General features: G+C 43.9%; 1 protein-coding gene across 34 annotated transcripts in view; it reads right to left on the bottom strand.

Annotated features, from left to right (window-relative positions):
• LPP (LIM domain containing preferred translocation partner in lipoma) overlaps positions 1-15,602 on the bottom strand; it is a 655,397-nt gene that overhangs the window by 524,523 nt on the left and 115,272 nt on the right. The window contains exons 1-3 of one of the 34 annotated variants that reach the window (XM_057306902.1): positions 6,119-10,334; positions 3,669-3,802; positions 3,226-3,322 (exon numbers count right to left, since the gene is read on the bottom strand). The exons of the other annotated variants lie outside the window; for them this stretch is intronic. The gene's annotated coding sequence lies outside the window, so the exon portion shown is untranslated. Of the gene's footprint in view, positions 1-3,225; positions 3,323-3,668; positions 3,803-6,118; positions 10,335-15,602 lie in introns of those variants that run through there. 34 annotated transcript variants of the gene reach the window in all.

Below are 15,602 nucleotides of genomic sequence, written 5' to 3'. Positions count from 1 at the left end.
TTTCAAACCTATGGAAAAGTTAAGAAGGTCACAAATTTGCTATGTCTTCAAAAGTCGTTACTATTTTAGGCTCATTCGTGGCTCTAACAGCTGGCCTGGCAAAAAAACATGACAATAGCTGTGCTGCTGTCTTTCTAAAACTTTCGACAGTTTGGGGAGAGTTGTTACTGTATTTCACTAGTTTGTTTGCCTCCCTACGATGCACCTTGGGGAGGAGACCTTTGCACCTTTTGGCTCGAGCTAATGAAAAACTCCAGTTAAGTGGAACACAAACACACAGCTGCACCTGAGGAAAACCCCATTCTGTCAAATACCAAAGTCAAGTTCAGAGATCCAGTCTTAGCTCCAGATCCTAAGAATTGTCTTCTTTATCACATCTCTATGCAAACCCTCTCGCCTTTCACGAAGCTTCTGAAAGGATCTGAGAGCCGTGCTGTGTGCGGGCTGCCTTTCAGAGGCTGAGTCCCTATAAACCTGGAAGTGGAGAGCTGATCTAAAGCTAAGGTTTTACAAGCACGGTGTGGTGTGGTTTACTGCAAAGAGTAACAGTTTCAGAGCCAAACAAGCCTTGATTTCACTGAAGCTTCGCTACTTGTTAACCATGTACATTTGGGCAAATCATTTAGTCCCTACCAGTCTCCGCCTTACATTATGGAAATAACACAAGTGACATTACAGGGCTGATGTGAGAACTAAGGAAGACAGGTAAGTCCTAAGGAGAGTTAAGTGCAAAGCAGCTTTCTCAGAATCAAAAGAAAATAGGTTTTCAGTAACAGCTGGTCCCTTTCTTCCCATTTTATCCAGTATCAAGTACAACACTGGTCCTCACACCTCACAAATACCTTTGTATAATATACCTAAAGTCCCTAAGGCATTAGAATATTTTTTTTTTTACTCACTAAATCTGGAAAGATGGCATCTCTACATCTTTGACTCTTTCTTAGTCCAAATTCAAGAAAAGTCTTTCCCTTCTGAAATTACTACCCAGAAGTGATATAATAGCTCTTGTTTATTCTATCTCCTGGTGACTGATTTCTAGAACAGTAGTTGAAACAACATTCCCCAAAATGCATTATATTAACAGCATCCCCGCATGCTGATGAACATCACAGAGTGGGTTCTCAGGAACATCCCTCCAGATTTCCGAGCGAAACAAAAATGGTCAAGTTCTAGTCATTTCACTTTCTGGTTCTGGTGCCCTTGGGCCCTGTGATCCCCTCAGTAAAATGCAACAAAGAAATTCCTATGTTCCCATCCAAACAGTCTCCATTCATTTTACAGATAGACGTGGACAGGTGAGGAGATGAATGTGGGCGACAGATGAAGATGGAGAGAGATAAATGAGAGGGGAAGGTGAGAATGGCCAGAGGATGGATGATTACACGGATGACTGGATGGACTGGTGGGAGGAGGGACGGGCGGGCACATGGACAAGTGGGGGGAAAAGCTCAGGCAAATGTACCTGGCAAGATGCTAAGCAGACAACAGAAACACAAAAAAAGAGGCGAAGACATAAATCCGTGACAAAAAGATCAATCTCCAGACTAAAATACCAGCACAATTCCCTCTCCTAGCCTACTGCTCTTTAAATCTCCATTTTAAAACATCCAAAGGCCTCTCTTCATCATTATGTCATCACATCCCAAAATGTGGTAACTGTAATATTACATATGTGCCCAGCAACAGAAAATGAATCCTTTGGGCAAAACAAATTTACCACAACCTCCTAATAAGAGAATATAAAAAGTATTCCAGAAGGCATAAAGCAACTTATCGAATGCAATGCATTCATGAGACGAACCATACTGTTTTTCAACGTTTCTCTAATTAACGTTACGTTAATTAAGAGAACTTGGCCTAATAGATTGGGTTGCAGTCAGAATTTTCTCAAATTAACAATTCTACAGGTCTAACTTTACCTTGACTGAGATCTTAACTCAAAGTACTGCTCAGCTGCAGCCCAATACATTTTAACTTAGGATAAAATAAAAGATGCCGAATTCTTCTACTGCAAAAACAGTGTCGGCCGCCTCTGCCCTTGTTTTATAGCAGGTTCCCTTCCTGGTAAATAGGAAGCTCGGTTTACTGTGCTACGGAAAAATGGAAACAATGGTCAAATATTTCACAAGACATGCAAATGCATTACTCACATAAGACAAATACGATGTCACGATTAAAATGTATACTTCTGAAGGGTGCGCGATGACATCGGAAAATGTTTACAACATACTATTAGATAAAGAAAACATGTAAAAATAAACACATATAACATGGCCCCCCTTTAAAAAAAGAATAGTGTGGTTATATGTGTAAAACATAGAACAGCAGTGATCTTGGATGGTGAGTATGGGTGTTTAAGTTTCTTCTCCATACTTTTTGGCATCTTCATTTTCTAAAATGAGTATAGTTAACTTATGATTGAAAAAGAAAGGTTATTTTGTTTTAGGAAAAAGACCAGCACCTGTGCTAAGAAAACAAATAAGAATAGCTTATTTGGGTTTTTTTCCATTTACAGAATAGTTTCCTATGCATGAACTCATCTGATCCATTCCACAGCTCCAAGAGATGGGTTTGAGGATCCCCACCAACAACCAGGCGGTCCAGCTCATCTCGCAAAATGGGACAGCACACGCGACTCAGAGTTCCCTGGTGCTACGGCCGGCTTTACAATGACCATTCATTTACCCAAGGAAAAAACTTGGCTTCTGGGTTGTTGGTTGTTTTTTTTTTCCTCTAACAGGGACTCCAAAACTGTTGTGCTCTAAAACTACCCCGAAGTACGAACATCACATCTTATCCCAAAAAACAAACAACAATCACAAAAAAAGAAGGAAGGGAGGAAGGAAAGAGAAGAGAAGAAAAAAGAAAAGAAAGAAAAGAAAAGAAAAGAAAAGAAAAGAAAAGAAAAGAAAAGAGAAAACCCACATACAACACACCTGAGCCCCTTAGTACATTGCCCCACAATGGGAGGGAAAGACCCTGTTCCAGAAAAACAAAATTTCCCAGTTGCTCTTTTCATAAATGTATAAAGCGCATTATCCTAGTGGGACCAGTCCACTCTATTAAGGAGATGTCCGGGCACCATTTTTAGAAAGACAAAGTCTGACCTAGATAAGGAAACCCGAGACAAAGATTCGAAAGCTGCTTCAGGCGACAGAACGCTGGGGAGGTTCAGTGTCAGCGTGGCACCGGAGCTCCAAGCTAGCTGGTCTTGAGATGACTCACCAGTACCGCTGTGACACCTTCCTGCCCCGTTCCTCAGACAGGTTTTTCCATTAGAATTACTGACTGTGTGCTCCCCGGTGAGGTGCGAAGATCAGTTCTGCAGTTTTAAAATGGGGAAGATATGACTGAGAAGCCGTAACACAGATTCCACTTAGTACACTCAGAAAAGCCCGAGGAGAGGGTAACCTCAGCTGGAGGAACCATGGGCCCCACTTCACCCCTACCCCTGACCAAACTCACCAAAATCTGTCTGTTCTGGACTGTTGACTAATGAGTGAATGGGGTCTGACAAAACCTGGTGCATTACTGAAGGCAGAAGACAGACTAATTATGTAGGGAATATGAAGAGGAAAAGGCTGGGCCTGCACAGGGCCTGGGGCAAGAGAAGAAGGTAAGTCTCTGTGGAAAGGTTGGAACCTATAGGATAAAAAGACTGGCCTCACCTTTAGTGGGGCCGAGTGAAGAACGCCTGCCCTCAGTCCCCCTCCTGTGGAAACTTCTAGAATGGAACCCATAGCCACATACATGTAGGAACAAGTGTTGCTGGGCAGAATAAATACTCATTATGGGAATGAGCCTGGAGAATAAAAGAAGCAGATGGTCAGGACATTGAGCCTTTGTTCCCTTGCAGCTTCATCCAGCTTCCTCTCCAGCTGAGGCCACAGCCTTTTAGAAACCTTCTCACTCTCTTTCTGCCCCTCAGTGTGGCCTTCTCATCCTGGACCCAATGGATGAAGTGTCTTTGAAACAGCTTTAGCTCTAAGCACCGCAAGCCATAAGTAAACTCATAACGGTAGATTTTAATAAGCAGGGGCGCCCACTGGAATTACCCAGAAAGGTTTTAAAAATGTAAATGCCCAGGCTCACAGCCAAAGATGTAGGGATGCAGACTGAAATCTGAATTCTGGTAGAATTTCCCTAACTGATGCCGGTCCACGAACTCAGTGGGAAACTGCTGCTCTGTGGAGCATTGGCCAACTTGGGTACTCGAGAGCACCTGGGGTACCTGGGTAAGAGTCCCCAGGAGGGTCAAGTGGCCAGTAGGTAACCTGTGCTCATGGTGGAAAAAAGGAAAGGAGAACCGGGGAGTGACTGCGGAGGCAGTGAGGTTTCCCAAGGTGCCAGACAGCGGCCGCCAAGAGAAGAGCAGTGTCATCTGTCAAACATCTCCATAAAAGAGGATCCACTTAGGACCCCAGGAATGAGGTAAAGAGGGAAACTGGGGCAGGATTTAGGTTTGGCGGGGATAGGTTTGCAAGAAAGGCATTCACCTTAGGAAGGCTAGTTAATCCATCTACAAAACACGTGCAGTTTGTGATCCTGAGAAAATACGACAGGAGGTAAAGGTAGTGAGCATACCGGCTGCATGTTGCGTTCATATTGTTGAACAAAAGGCTCTGGATAGAGCGCGAATTGGAAGGAATTTGTCACAGGCCCCCAATCAAAGATGTAAATAATCCATCATGGCGACTAACTTGCTTCGACAAATCTCCTCAGCTAAACAAGGTAGAGAGCTTAACTAGTTACAGCTCCCTGATTTCTTTGGAAGTCGAAACCAAGTGTAATTCAGTCATCTTACGAATCCCTTAAAGTAATTCCTATTGTTTCACTTCAATATGAAATCCCCGATATAAAACACAGGAATAAGGTAGTTCATGAAACTTGGTCCAAGTGTCCTTAGGTAACGATCTTTTTATCTGTTTACTGTTTCTTCATTTGTAAAATGAAATAAACTCTTCTCAGTAGTATATAAAAGAATAATGTCCTAGAGAGTTCTCAAATAATGAACACCTAGCTCTAATTGCTAAATTAACTATTGACCTATATTTTTAAAACCTAATATACCTTCCTTTGTTTTCTAGAAGCAATATATAGTTCCTCATTTACATCGTCAACCTGTTCAACTCCTGATTGGCAAGAATCCCTTCTGCTTTATCCCAAATTCCAAACATGGAATTTATCTATTTGATGAGACTCCCCCACCTCTATTACCATGAAGGAATTCAGGGCTTCACTTCGCAGATTTCTTTATCCTGTGACATTCTCTAAGAAGTATGGGAGGGAAGCAAAGAGTCCAATGCTCACTTGTGGTTGTTATTTCTGAAACAGGGGCTGATTCTTGCACCACGGACCTTGACGACATTACACAAGACTTGCCTACTCCAGTCTGAGTTATCTAAGTGTGTCCTTCAATTGGTGTTTCCCAAGCAGATTAAGCAGCCTGAATTGCAGATTGACTTAAGCATTCTCTGCTCAGAAAACTGTCCCTTCTTCCCACCCTATTGCCCTGTCCTACCCATTTTTCCCCTGAAGGAACCATGTTGCGATGTGCATGAGAGTTGAGGGCAAGGACCCCGGTATTAGCAGAGCACCTTTCTACCTCCCTTTTAGCCTTGTCAAGCAGGCCTCCCCTCCACCAGCCTGGTCTGCAGTGGAGGTGTGAGTGAGTTACGAGAAGGAACAGGACATGTGCCACTCGGCCCCTTCCCCTGGAGTTTGGGATTTACCTGACTGCTGGAAGCATATACTCCCTGCTGCTCAAGGTCAGGGACTTTATAGGCATTGTCCCCTCCCATGCAGGGGTTAGCTGGAGGAAGAGGGAAACTCTGATTCAGGGATGCTGCAGACATAAAGCCCATTATACAACCTAGTCTTTACCCCCAGGTGCCTGACCGATGCACTACTTTCAACTAGGTTTTAGATGGGTACAAAAGAACAGCAGGCACAGCAGCAAAGGAAGCTGGGACTGAGGCTCAGGGGCCAAGGCAGAGGCTTGGTCTTCATTAGCCTCCTCAGGCCCCGACGTATCCCCTACTTTAACCACACTGATGGCAAGTGCGCACGGGGCCTCATGCTTTTCGTTCATCCTCAGAGCACCTTCCCGAACACTTACCTGGCCCTGCCCTGACCCCCAGCCTTCTCAGATGTAGCCAACCTCAGGGATCCCTTCATTCTCCATGCATTATCTCTTCTGAGCTTTTGGTCTTTGGTGCTCTGTAATTACAAAGCCATTTAAAAGTGCAAGACACATCTCTAGGAGGGTCTAAGTTCCTTCATGGTCAAGAGCTGAGCGCCTTTCCTCTCCACGGCCTCATCCTTTGTCACAGGTTACCTAATGTTTATTGAAAACATACTATTCACCAGGCATGAAACTAAGGGCATTATACATGATCTCGTTTAACGAACAGATACAGGAAGTGGATAGAGTTATTCTCTAGAAGGAACAGGATCTAGGCTTAAAAAGGCTCACCCTTCTAAGCGCATGTTGCCGTCTCTGGTTTAACTACGGGGATGTTTGTAGAGGTGAGGCAGAAGAGCAGACAGGGACAGGAAGTGAGAACCAGGGGGCCAAGTTTAGTTCAAAACCACGGGTTCTGCCCTCACTACCTTGATGTTCAGCAATACAGCCCCTGGGTTTAAGGCGAAAAAAAATTCTCACTTTTAAAAAGAAGATGACGGAGAAAATAAAAGTCCGTATGGTCACTGGTCCACGCAAGGCCTCACTGCTCAAAGTGAGCAAGTCTCCCCCCATCCTCAACCCTTGCTCTGGAAACAAAGGCCTGGATGACCGAGGTAGTGTCACTAGATCTATGACAAGCCCGAAGATTGCTAGAACTGGAAGGCCCAGCCCAGACCCGCTCAAACATAGCTGCAAGCTTTCTAGTAACTCCAACCGTGCATGGGGGGTGAGCTGCTCGGAGAAGTGAGTCACTTACTGGAATCTGTGCCGCCTGCATTACTCAGCTGATATTAATACACCCACTTGTTCATTAAAGTTTAATTGGAGTTCATGTGAATTGGTTTCACCGGATACTTCATCAAAGAGAAGTGTTTGTGTATGAACTGCTCCCATACAAAGCTAGAAAGCGCCACTTCCCTGCAGCGTCTGCGCACATCCACTGTCTGTTCTTCTAACTCCGTGAACACAGTCCGAGAGGGGGGAACAGGGATCTTGAAGGAGGAGGGGGAAAAGCTGTCCAGACAAACACAAAACTAAAGGAAATGAAAAATGCTCGGTGAGGCCCAGCCGCGGTGCCCTAACTCATCAGCTACAGCCTGACCTCGACCAGGACTCAAATTCCTACCCCCAAACAGGATCTTATTCCTGCCCGGGGTTCATTATCAAAGCTACAGGGCTCCTTCTTTCCCTGGGCACCTGTCTTCCAGGCATACGTCTTTATTTTTAAAATGGGTGGATGAGGAAATTAACCATCATTCAACATAATCACACATTTCTCTTGTACTGACAAGCAAACCATGAACACAATCCCAAACGCCTATTTATACAATCAGGGCTGTCAGTACCCTGTTATTTCTTATCGGATATCTCACTAATCAACATTTCTGGAAGTATAAAATTTTAAAGCTCCTGAAAAGTTGGTGCATGGATTTGGGGGGAGCAGGGAACAGATTTCCAGTCTGGTAGCTCTGGGTGTTACCAAGTTTTCATTAGGCGTGGTCACCATTATTAAAGAAGCATGACTTCTGGGCCCCAAACAAATCAAGAGGAGTTAAAAACGCGGCCCTCACTATTTGAGTCACTGAAGTAACCCTCAGAGATTGTAGATTGAAAAGCAATCTACTTACTTTTTAACAGCTTTACTGAGATACAATTCACCCATTTAAAGTCTGTAATTCAATTTTTCGTATATGTATTCCCAGAGTTGTACAATGATTACCACAATGAAATGTAAGAACATTTGCATTGTCCCAAGAAAAAACTCATACCCATTGGAAGTCTCTCCGTACGCCCCACCCCACCCCTGCTGACAAAACACTCATCTACTTTCTGTCTCTATAAACCCTATGGATTTGCCTATTATGGACATTTCATATAACTGGGATCATATAATATGCGGTCTTCGGTAACTGGCTTCTTGTAATTACCGTAATGTTTTCAAGACTCAGTCATCTGATAGTTTATATATCAGGACGTTACTCCTTTTTATTGCTGAATAATATTCTGTTTTACAGACATACCACATTTTGCTTATGCATTCAGCAATCTACCTTCAAAAAATAAAACAGACCCCCACCTACGTCAGAAGAGCAAATTACTTAGCACTCCATTTGACAGGTGATCTCCTTATTCCCTCGATGCCCATTCATGATTATCCCTTCACACATGTAAAGAAAATGACCCCGTGGGACGGACTTCTCAAACGTGGGAGGAGGTGACAGAGCCTTGTAGCATGAGCCATTCTGCATGGAAAGGCAGCAGGATGACCCACCTGTGCACTGTTTCACAATTTAGGAGGTGCTCTCACCGACAAGATACAGCTAGATTGTGGCTCCCTACGGAAGGATCTGTGCTATCTGTATGTCTGGCTTCCCCGAGACTCCAAGCAGAGCTTGGAATGCACTCAAGGAGCAACACTCATGACTGTCTCTCTCGCAAGAAAACCCACCTTTTTCAGCTTCTTCAGATATGACCCCACTACTTAGTAAGAAGCACCTACTATGTGCCAGGCACACTCATGGTGATTAATAAGATACGACACCTGCTTTCCAGGAGTTCAGAATCTAGCAGAAAAGACCAAACCAACACACAAAGGACAGATTCATGTCAGATTAAACAGAATGAAAGGTGTGAGAGAAACCCAGAGAAGAGAACCTTCAGCTCATTCTGTCTCACTTGTGCTGGTGATTTCATTGCGAACCTTGTGGAAGCTAATTATCATATGACAAAGAGAGATGGTAGATTTTCATGAATGTCAAGAATTCATAGCTATGTGTTTCCTGGAAATGTACAAACTGAGGTATAAATCAGAGTCAATTTCAGTACCCCCTCAGTTATATTACCAGATCATGCAGATTTAGGAAACCATCAGAGGTGGGAAGTAAAGAGAGCCATCCGTCCAAACCAAAAGTTTCTGCCTCCTTCTAAGCGGCCAAGACACTGTCAGGAAGCTGGCAACTCACTCAGAAGTTGCCATCTAAGAAACCATGTAGTGTGCAGGAAAGTAATAGGTTTCCAAAACACATGTAATCTAACCCATACTCTGATAGACGAGGCTAATAATACAGCCCTGGACTTCTTTGATGCCATGTGTCTGAGGGACTCAAAGACATTTGCCAAAGAAAACTCAGTCCTTCCCACCTCCCAAGTAAGGGTCGCACTGACTCTGAGTCTTTACAAAACGCAAGAGTGTCCCGCACTACTCTGTTCTCTATTCAGAGAACACACTTGAGCTTCCAGATAAAGGCACCTTGCAATCACAACTAAAAGTCCAACTCATGCTTCTGTTCTTTGGGGTGTAGTCATGTTTACCCCTTTTGGACCCAACTCATGGAACAGATTAGGTTTTCATGCAAACCAAAAACAACTGATCTACTTAATGAAAATTTCTTTGACTTAAAACTTCTACCAGCATGAAACCCTCCAGAATATACTGATCGCGTTTGCACATCAGTATAAGTATTCCTCTTTAAATTCCCACAGCAAGTTCTCACATCCTGTTTCCTAATTAACTCATGCAAAAGAAGACTTTTACCTTCACCTCTCCTGTTCATTAAAGCCAGTTTCAGGAAATACTTTGACATTTGATTTCTGAAAAACACAAGCTGGTTTACAAGAAATCCTAGAGATTCATTGCTGTTTATGCTTGGGGAGAAACAAGTCATATCAAATCATAGTTAACTTTTTAACCAAAAGAAAAAAGAAAAAGGCAAATTTTTTTAGGTTTATTACGTCTCTATCTCACCTGGGTAGCGCTTGGTAAGAATGACCTCATTACACTCAAATCAGGGTGGGGAAGCAGAAAGCGCCCCAGGTTAGAGATGCGGGGTTTACATCCGTCACTACTTTAAGATAACTCCCTTCATCTCTCCAAACCTCGGCTGCATCATCTCTAAAAGGAAAACAGTAAGTTCTGCCTTGCCTACTTCATGGGGATGCCCTAAGATGCACATAAGAAAATGTGTTTTCAATGGCTTTGAGAACTGCAAATCTCCACACGCAATGTAAGTATTATCATAACGTCCTTTCCTATAAAGACATTTTTAAATGACATGAACAAACACTTTTGCCTTTCTGTTTCTATTTTGAATAAGCCAAAGAAACACCCCCAGAATTAACCCTACCGATTCCTGGAAGCTTCACACACACACACACACACACACATACACACACACACACACATACACATAATTTGTAAGGAAAAGTGCTGCTTAGGCCAACAAGCCCAAGAAAGCACAAGATCCTGAAGAATCTTTTGCCTTAGAGATATCCTCAGCAGCATGACTTTAACATTAAGTGTCTTTCAGTATATTCTGAAGGTGGGGGAAATAATATATTAAGAGTGTATCACCTTCCAGGGGCACCTGGGTAGCTTAGTCAGTGAAGCTTCTGACTGGGGCTCACGTCATGCATGGTCTCAGGGTCCTGGGATCCAGCCTCATGTCTGGCTCCACACTCAGCAGGGAGCCTGTTTCTCCCTCTCTCTCTGCCCCTTCCCCCCCGCCCACCCCACAGCTTGTGCTCTCTCTCTGTCTCAAAAAAAAAATCTTAAAAAAAAAAAAAGTGGTATACAAAACTGGTATACAAAACTCAAAAAATGATATACAAAACTCCCACTCACCTCCTTCTGGTGTAGGAGAAATGGTGTCAGGAAGAGCAGCCCCAATACGTCAATGCTTTCTACAGAGAAGGAAAACTGGGGACAGCTCTGAGGACAGGAGCCGGGCACAAGCAGACTGAGGGAGGCCGGAAGCTGCCTGAATGACACGAGGAAAAGAGCCCCTACCAGCCATCTTTCACCAGCAAAGTGACCCTCGGTACCCACACAGCAACTCTCCAGGAAGCAGCTAATCAAGGATGGGGACGCTCTCCACTCCCACACATACTCTGCCATCGGAAGTTTACCCTCCCAACTACCATCTGCAGATAAGCAAAGGTCAAGGGCGGAGAATCCAAGAACGTTTCCAAGGTCATTAGTGGCTTCCCAAAGTCATTAGTGGCCGCGCAAGTGCAGCTTCTATGTCCCAGCTACACTGGTTCCCGGTCCTTGAGTAAATAGGCCGGGTTCCGGAAACAGTCCCAAGCTGTTCACTCTGCCCCTGTCTCCTTCACCATTGCAGTGGGATGGGATTGCAAGAGCTAACACTTACATAGAATTATGTATATTTAATAATGCGAGTTAACACTTACATAGGGCTTGTTATGCCATGCACGGGTCTACACGCATTATGTTCACTCTTCAACTTATTTTTTAACTAATTTAAGCCTGACGAGGACCCTGTGAGGTAAGTCCCTATTACAGATGAGGAAATTGGAGGGCAAAAAGAGGAAGCTGTTGGCTCTGGTCATACAATATGATGTGGTGGAACGACAGACTTAAGCCTAGGCGATCCGGTCTGGGTGGCTGGGCCTGTCCAGTCCATCACACTGCCTGTTTGTGGGCACTCCCGACGCTGGCTGAGCACCCAGTGTGAACCCGGTGCCTTCGGAGGCTCTCCCATACATTTTCTAATTTATTCTCACAATGACATCCGAGAGAGATTTTATCATCCCTAACTCAAAGGAAGATGCTGAGACTCCAAGAGGTCATTCAATCGACGTTTCTACAACCACTAAGCAGCACACAAGGATTCGAACCCCTATCCGATTTCAAGTTTAGTGCTCGTTATGAATATCTAGGGTCTGCACCAGCCCCGACATCAAGAAACTCCACAGCCTTCTACTCATCATTAGCATGGCCCACCTGTATACATTCATTTCTTGCAAGCAGTGCAGCCAAAAGAACCTGGATTGAGGAGACAGGAGAACAGAGAGGTTCCACCACATGCTAGCTGTGTGACTTAAATAAATTACCTAGCCTCTCTGAGCCTCAGTTTCCTCATCTAACCAATGAAAACAATGCTAATAGTGCCTGCCATCTCCTCATAAAATTGTTATAAAAATTAAATGAGATGATGCACTTTAAACACCAGAACAATGACAAGTACATAATAAGTGCTCAACAAAAATTAATCCAATGAATAATTGAAGGAAACATGAAGATTAAATGGGACAAGCTGAGAAAAATTCCTACTACAGTTTCTGTCATATAATAGCTGCTCGACAACAAAAACACTAATTTTTATTTATTATTAATATCCTAATAGCCTAAATATGTCCTCAGTCTCACTGGGCTATAGCCACACAGCACCTTACACACACAGGATGCTCAGAGTCACTGATTATAGGCTCTTTCTCTGAACTAGGAAGGAAAGAAAATCCAAGACGCTAAGACAGCTTCTCTGAAAGTTTGGGAGCTTCAGGTATCCACTTTCACCCCAAATTGTATCTTCAGTTTAAAAATTATTACCCGTAGGTGAAGTCTAAGACACACTGAGAAGCCACAGTGTAATGTTCTTATTTATTTCTGATATTTACTTATTTCTTGATTTCCACAAGAAATAAAGAAAAATGATTTCCCAATCTCCACACTTCTCAATCTTATCTCTGTCCTCTCTACAAAGACTGCCACGTTACTTATAAAATCATTTGTTTTGTACCAGGGCCTTCACAGATGGTAATCACAAGTGCTTTCCTGAGTCAGTCACTAGTGAGAGAAAGAGAGAACGGGAGAGACAAGGATTGTAAATGCAAGAAATGGAAGACATTTGTTATCAAGAGGAAACTCACATGGAAGAATTGCTCTAACCAAGACATCGAAGGAAAAACAGCTGCAAGCATGCATCATTAAATCTGGGGGGAAATTTGCCTGTGCGTGTGTACAGGTGTGTGTGTGAACAGGTGTGTACATGTATATGTATGTGCAGGTGTGTGCACATACAGACGTGCGTGTGTGTGTGTACAGATGTGTGTGTACAGGTGTGTGTGTGAACAGGTGTGTACATGTATATGTACGTGCAGTTGTGTGCACATACAGACGTGCGTGTGTGTGTACAGATGTGTGTGTGTACAGGTGTGTGTGTGAACGGGTGTGTACATGTATATGTATGTGCAGGTGTGTGCACATACAGACGTGCGTGTGTGTGTACAGATGTGTGTGTACAGGTGTGTGTGTGAACAGGTGTGTACATGTATATGTATGTGCAGGTGTGTGCACAGACGTGTGTGTGTGTGTACAGATGTGTGTGTACAGGTGTGTGTGTGAACAGGTGTGTACATGTATATGTATGTGCAGGTGTGTGCACATACAGACGTGTGTGTGTACAGATGTGTGTGTGTACAGGTGTGTGTGTGAACAGGTGTGTACATGTATATGTATGTGCAGGTGTGTGCACATACAGACATGTGTGTGTACAGGTGTGTGTGTGTACAGGTCTGTACATGTATACGTATGTGCAGGTGTGTGCACATACAGACAATGTGTGTGTGCGTGTACAGATGTGTGTGTGTACAGGTGTGCGCACACACACACACGTATATCCTTGGAAAAGAGCTGGGATGAAACCACCCTGCACAGAGCAGAAGAAAGAGCACCCACACCACGATGTTTGGGCAACAGCGTGGACGGCTGCAATGCTGAGCCGGGCCTGGGGGCTGAAAGACTGGGCCTCACAGCCGGGCTCTGCCATTCAACCGCCTCGTCTGGAACACAGCATTTCAGCTCTTCCATTCTCAGAAGGGAGCCCTCCCAGGACGGGTGTGAGATGTGAGCAGCAGAAGAGCCCCGAGAGCGATTCAGAATCCTACGCAAACACAAATGGGCATTACTACCCATTTATTCCAATGCCAAGGAGAGTGACTTTTGAGCCCATGAGCCTCACAAGTGGAGTCTATTCCCATCACAGGCTGCTTTCAGCAAAGGAAGAAGGGATGTGGACAATGTTCCAAAGAGGCAATGCTTTTTAATTCTGTATTATTTCCAAAACAAAACAGCAAAATCTTTCTCCCCCCGCTTTTGTTTTTCCAAATAAAAATAAATTATAACCCTAACTTGATAATAAATGCAGGCTGGAGCTGTCCTTAAGTAAAAGCTTTTGATAACAAATTGCCTGCACTAACTGCTATTTTATTGCTGAATTTTTTATTGTTGCTTAAGCACAGCAATTATGCTAATAAGCCTGGGAGGATGGTACATGGAGTATTGAATCTGACAGATAAAATACTCAATAAAATGCTAATCTCACCTGAAAATTGGAATCAGACAGCCTTATTAGTATTTATGGATATGGCATCTTAAACATGTTTTTTTTAAAGATGAATATATATGAAATCAATGTTGTCTCCTAATACAGCCTGCCATGTCTAGGCCTTTATGTGCTTTAAATTCAAGGTGACGATTCTTCATTGCCTCCGCTTTGCTTCCTGACAGAGAAACGAGAACTTATTGGTCATCTCAGCCACAAAAAGAACCAGGCAATAAAATCTTTTTCTTCCTTCATCCACCTCCTTTCCTCTCTGCTCACCCCACCTAATCCCCCCAAAAAGGGAAGGTAAGGACTGTGTCGGCGAGAGAAGAGAAGGCAGATTTGACAGCAACAAGAACCATTTGTCAAACCATCTGGCTCCTCTCCACACCTGACAGGAGGGAAGAATGATGCCTCAGAAACAGCAGGGAATGGAGGGTCCAGAGAACCAGTTTCTCATCTTCATTTTTGCCATTTCCTCAATGAGTGGCCTTGCCGGGCCCGTTTCTTAAACAGGGACCTTCCGGAGCCGAACGATCAAGTCTCTATACTTTTTTGTACGTAAAGAAGGGGAGGCCAAAGCCCCTGTGTCTAGGAAGAACTGAGTATCATAAGCCAAGGCAGAGATAAGGCAGTAGGAACCTGAAACCCTCGATCATATCCTTTGATTTACATTGTCCCTCTTACTTTGCATCCCCAACATATATTGGAAATGGTCCAGGTTTACATTCAGAGCCCGCACGTGCCAAATATAAAAAGACTGGACTGTTGACCAGCTGTCCTCAGGAATTTAACTGGTTTTCTTTTTTTACACTGGGCGGGAGCAGAGAAGAGAAGTCAGACGCCTGTCTTACGTGGCAGACAGTAGTGACATCGAAATACTGCAATATTATTTACCAAAAAAAAGTCCTCCGTCCTTTGATTTCCCTATGAACACTCTGAATCAGTAAGAGAGAAAATCCTATTCTATGGGCAAGGCAATTGAGGATCAGAAAGAGCTTTCTCATCCATGTAGAGTACACGGGCTCTGGGGTCAGGACAAGCAGTTATGCCTTCTGACTAATTCCAGCACACCACACGTCCTCTGGGTCACGGGCCTGTTGACTCACCCAAAACCCAAATACCCAAGTAACTAGTCACTGCTGGACAAGCAGGGAGGTGAATGGGAACCTGAACACATTCAGCGGTAGCCGCTGAGACTTTGCCCACCCCATCACGGCTTCAAAGAGTTGAAGCCTTTCCAGAAGCTTCTGTCTCTCTCTGAGTAGGTCTGAGGAAAGGACAAGCCAGGCTCA

Source organism: Ursus arctos, unplaced genomic scaffold, assembly GCF_023065955.2.
Source record: "Ursus arctos isolate Adak ecotype North America unplaced genomic scaffold, UrsArc2.0 scaffold_4, whole genome shotgun sequence".
NCBI lineage: Eukaryota > Metazoa > Chordata > Mammalia > Carnivora > Ursidae > Ursus > Ursus arctos.
Note: the sequence above shows the minus strand (reverse complement) of the source record. Positions and strands in the feature narration are given on the sequence as shown.